General features: G+C 42.2%; 1 non-coding gene across 1 annotated transcript; it reads left to right on the top strand.

The window, feature by feature from the left end:
• The first annotated feature begins 1129 nt into the window (after positions 1-1129).
• Positions 1130-1201, top strand: TRNAE-UUC (transfer RNA glutamic acid (anticodon UUC)). The gene has a single exon. It is a non-coding gene; the product is annotated as a tRNA-Glu (tRNA).
• Positions 1202-5663: the final 4462 nt, after the last annotated feature.

Raw genomic sequence — 5663 nt, 5'->3', positions numbered from 1 at the left:
CTGCAATTTGGAGAGGTAATTAGATTTAGATCAGGTCATGATGGTGGAGCCCCCATGATGAAATATAATGTCCTTATAAAAAGAAGATAAGAGAAGAATTCTGTGTGTGTGCATGCAACAAGGAAAGGCCATTGTTGAAGGCCAACCATCTTCAAAGGTTGTTGAAGCCGCAACCAGGAAGAGGGCTCTCCCCAAGAACCTGACCATTCAGGTACCCCGATCTCAGGACTTCCAGCCTCCAGAACTGTGAGAAGTAAATGTCTGCTGTTTAATTCACCCAGCCTATGCTGTTTCATTACAGAAACTCGAACTAAGACGCCCACCCACCCATCTTCCCCCCTCAGAACGCATGCTGCCTAGTTTTCACTCTTGCTATAGCACCAGATTCATCCTGGCTGAAGACTGCTCACCAGCAACTAAGACACCTTCTTGCCAGTGGGTCCTTGCCAGTGGGTCCTTAGGGAAAATGCCTGTGCCTAGTCTCTCCTGAGTACAGCCTTTACCACCTTAGGCTTCTCATCCCTTAGCTGCCACCTTGCAGAGCCCACCATCTTGGCAAAGACCAGAGCACCATGCATATATCCTGACTGCTGATGTTGTAAGCTGGTGGCAAGTGTATCCTAACCTATATCAAGCTCCTCCACAGGGGCACCATGGGCAAAAACCAAGATCAATTTGGCGGAGACCCTGCCCTCAAAAAGTCTGCAGTCTAGGGTCAACCCCATTCTCATGTCCCCTCTGTGGATCCTAGAATCCACAAATCTTCCCAGGAAAACTGGGTAACTGTTCTGTCTTTGGGGCTTCTCTTCAATGTCTACTGGGAGCGTATGATGACCTGTAATCTGCAATACCATGGTAATCACTTGCCATTTGGTGCCTGAAGATTTAGTGAGACTTCCAGCTGGGCTTCTCCACTTGGTTTCTTTGGGCTAATTGTGAACCTTCCAAGCCACGATTTTTCTTGACCATAGAGTGCGCTTAGTAGGACCTTTCTTGAAGTGACTGTGAAATCCAAATGACAAACTTTTGAGAAGACTTTCCAGGAGAAAAAAAGTTTGCAGCCTAGGAAAAGTGTTCATAGAGACACAGAAAGACTATGATAACACACCTAAAAGAGCCATTAGGGAATTCCCCGATGGTCCAGTGGTTAGGACTCAGCACTTTCACTGCAGGGGCCCGAGTTCGATCCCTGGTCAGGGAATTAAGATCCTGCAAGCCGTGTGGCACAGCCAAAAATTAATTAATTAATTAATTAATTAATTAAAAGAACCATTAAACACTAGAACATCAAGGAAACTGCATAAGGATGGCTGATTTCAACCAGACCTGGAGGAAGGGCAAGCAAAAATGGGAACAGTCCAGGTCTAGACACAACGCATGCCAAAAAATGAGAATAGGATACATCCCAGGGCAAACAGGACTCCTGTTTCACTGGCTCTAAGTATTTGAGAAAGGAGGCCTGAGAGATAAAATGGGAAAGCAGGGCTGGGACCAAAGGACTAGATGGAGTCTTTGAAAGCTTAAAACACATGGTGACATATCAGAGCTAAGCTTTAGGAAAGTCACATTTCTCAGCAGTAAGTACACACCCATATTACATGTTCTTAAGTGATTTTAACAGGCAGTCTAATGGAGTGGTTGGACATCCTTGTGGGTTAAACTGTGTCCCCCAAAAAGATATATTTAAGCCCTAACCTGTAGTAACTATGACTATGACCTTATTTGGAAATTGGGTCTTTGCAGACATAGTCAAGATGAGATCATATAGGATTAGGATGGGCCCTACATCCAATAATTTGTATCTTAATAGAGAGAGGAAGAGATTTAGAAACAGACACACAGCCACAAGAGAAGACGGCCATGTGAAGGAGGCTGAGATTGGACTGAAGTCACAAGCCCAGGAATGCAAACGGCAAGAAGAAGCTGAAAAAGGCAAGAAAAGATTCTACCCTGGAGCCTTTGGAGAGAACGTGGCCTTGCCAACATCTTGATTTTGAACATCCAGCACTATGAGAGAATAAATGTCTATTGTCTTAGGTCATCCAGTTTGAGGCACCTTTTACTAGTAGCCCCAACACTAGCCCCATCCAGTTTGAGGCACCTTTTTCAAGCTTGACTTGAAAATCATCAGTGCTTTAGGACCTTCAGAGAAGATGGACTAGTTCATGAACAAGGAAGCAATCCTAGAGAAAAACTGAGGTCATGAGGCACAACTGTGATTGGAACTGTGGATGTAAGACTACTGTCCAAGGGGAAAGGAGTATAAAGAAAGGGATGCAGTCAACCCTCGAAGGTCAACAACTCTCTGATGATGGAGGGTCTGGGTTCAATCCTATCCTGATAGGATCAGTCAACAATGGGGCTAATCCTTCCATTGATATTTAATCACTGAATGCCAACGGCCAGCAGAAGCTGAAAAAGGCAAGAAAAGATTCTACCCTGGAGCCTTTGGAGAGAACGTGGCCTTGCCAACATCTTGATTTTGAACATCCAGCACTATGAGAGAATAAATGTCTATTGTCTTAGGTCATCCAGTTTGAGGCACCTTTTACTAGTAGCCCCAACACTAGCCCCATCCAGTTTGAGGCACCTTTTTCAAGCTTGACTTGAAAATCATCAGTGCTTTAGGACCTTCAGAGAAGATGGACTAGTTCATGAACAAGGAAGCAATCCTAGAGAAAAACTGAGGTCATGAGGCACAACTGTGATTGGAACTGTGGATGTAAGACTACTGTCCAAGGGGAAAGGAGTATAAAGAAAGGGATGCAGTCAACCCTCGAAGGTCAACAACTCTCTGATGATGGAGGGTCTGGGTTCAATCCTATCCTGATAGGATCAGTCAACAATGGGGCTAATCCTTCCATTGATATTTAATCACTGGGATTCTTGGCTGCCCCCATGGGCTTTGTTCTTTCCAGGGCCAGAATCCACAGAGTCTTTATTCTTCCCGAAATCCTGACTTTTGAGAAGACACTTCTCTATTAATCCCCATGTGTAAGTGGATTACAAAAAAAAAAAAAAAAATTGGGAGATTAAGTTTCTGCTATTTGCCACCTACCCAAAGATGAATGTGTATTTAATTAATGCAATTTTTCTGATTATACTATTATCCCATACTGATTGTAAAGTCTTTCAGTTAGAGAAATTTATGCCTAAGAAAATAAGATTTGCACTTACCTTCAACACTAAAAGACATTCGCTGTTGCTATTTGGCTATATTTACTATTGGTATCTGATGTATTTAAGAGAAATACTTTATAATTAAAGAAAAAAAAACTTTGAAGATGAGTTATTTGGGAAGAATCATCCAGACTGACAAAGAAAGTGTAAGGAAAAACCCACAGAACGTCTGAGAAAAATGGAGAAGGGTGAGCCCAGATAATCAAAGGCCATTAACCATTTTAACACTGCTAGAGGCCAGAGAGATTTTATTCAAACTAAAGGAGGAAATTCAAAAACATGACTCTCACAGCATCCTTAAGTTAGATGAAATACTCAGGGTATTAAACTATCAACTTGACTCATGTCCTAATTAAGCTGTCCATTTCAGAATTCCACCAAATAACTTTTCCATGATGGAAACCTTAATATTTAAGGTACGTTAATATCTCCTTCTGAGAGTTCCCTTTATCCCAAATTATGGATTTCTAGCAACCATAACACAGCAACCAAGACCATACCTTCTGCCCTTGGTACCAGTCTCCCCAAAGAACTGTATGTATAGACCTGCACGTATAACCCTTGGCTGTCTTAGCTGTGGCTGGGCCCAGAATGTTGCAGGAGCTGGGTCCGTATGCTGTAATAAAGTCCAGACGTTATACATGGCCAATTGCTAGTTGCCAGCAGGCCTATAAATTCACTTTTCATAACTTAGATGGGATTCAGAACTGCTGTATCACGGGCTAAAAAGACACAAATTACTGCAATTAAAATTCAGAGGCTATCTGTGAGGAATAATTTTAGCCCTTCTCACTCAAATAAGCTACATTAACTAGTCCTGGTTTAAAGAACAGGCCGTTCCCTTGGACCTCTAAAGACTCCGATGTCCTCAACTAATCTGCAACACCTACCAAAAAAGTCCATCTGCTTTTGACCCTATTTCCTCCAAGAAAGAGAAGGTCATTTGGGTTCTCTTACTTGAACTGAGCTGAAATCATGCCACAGGCTCCCACAAACCTTTTCCTTTAAGGTAATTTAAATGCTTTGATACAACTGGTGAGCAGTCACAGGACCAAAGTTGCAGGCATTCAAGGCATTCGATCCCCAAATTAAAGCAATTAACAGTCAAAGAAGGGAAGGAAAAAATAAGGGAAAAAAACACAGGATTGGGCTTCCCTGGTGGCACAGTGGTTGAAAGTCCGCCTACCGATGCAGGGGACACGGGTTCGTGCCCCGGTCCGGGAAGATCCCACATGCCGTGGAGCGGCTGGGTCCGGGAGCCATGGCCGCTGAGCCTGTGCGTCCGGAGCCTGTGCTCCGCAACTGGAGAGGCCACAGCAGTGAGAGGCCAGCGTACCGCAAAAAAAAAAAAAAAAAAAAAAAAAAAACCCCACAGAATTCATTTTTTCAATCAATTTTAAAACAATTAGATTGTTAAATTGTTTAGGTTAAGTGAAAACCATAGTTATGAGGCTTAATTTTTTAAATGACAATGAAATGTTAAAGTTCCAGTGGCATAACTGTAGAATTGAAATAATTTCTAATCAGAGGTTTCAAGGTGAGATAATTATTCCAACATTCATAAGACTTTTTCTAAAACCTCACAGTAGATCTTGCGCTGCACTTGGAACATTTTTTCTAAAAATATTTTTCATGCTCCACAAACTGCTTAAGAAGAGGAACATTATAATTATCAGCCTGCAAATATTTTTCCCACCCATAACAGGGACCAGAGCAGAATTCAGGGAACAGTTATTAGCAACATCCGGAAGCCTTTAAATAGCGGAACTTAGTCAAGCACGGAGAAGCCCAGAACGCCTGAAATTATTATCCAATTTTTTAGAACTCTGTCTGAAAAAAGAAAGACACTTTATTAATTTAATTCCAGCTAAAATAATAACCAAAGTGTTTAAAATAACCAAAATAATCTGATGCCTCAAGATAGCTAGCTTCCAAATATCTACAAAACATAAGCTCCTTTCCTAGGTAAAGAAACTTAAATAGGTGGATCTCTAACAGTATCTGTGTCTTTTGAATGCAGGGTTTCCCAACCTCAGCACCACTGACTATGGACCAGATAATTCTTCGCCTGGGGAACTGCCCCATGCATTGCTGGATGTTAGCAACATACCTGGCCTGTACCAGCTAGATGCCAGGTATCTCCTTGCTTCTAGGCAGATGCTAGGCACTTCTCCAGTAGAACAACCAAAAATATCTCCAGACATTTCCAAATGTTGCCTGGTGAGCAAAATTGGCCCCAGTTAAGAACACCTGTCCTAACATAATACAATAAAAAATATTTCAACCAACAAAAAAAATTTATCACCCAAAAGCTGATACCCAAAGACAGCTCCCTTGCAAGTTACCTTGGAAATATACCCTTCCGCAGCTTTGGTAAATAAATTAAATAACTCAGTCATTCACACAGTTTTTTTGGGTTTTTTTTTTGTGGTATGCGGGCCTCTCACTGTTGTGGCCTCTCCGTTGCGGAGCAGGCTCCGGAC

The sequence above is a fragment of the Lipotes vexillifer genome, unplaced genomic scaffold (genome assembly GCF_000442215.2).
Source record: "Lipotes vexillifer unplaced genomic scaffold, Lipotes_vexillifer_v1.1 scaffold689, whole genome shotgun sequence".
NCBI lineage: Eukaryota > Metazoa > Chordata > Mammalia > Artiodactyla > Lipotidae > Lipotes > Lipotes vexillifer.
Note: the sequence above shows the minus strand (reverse complement) of the source record. Positions and strands in the feature narration are given on the sequence as shown.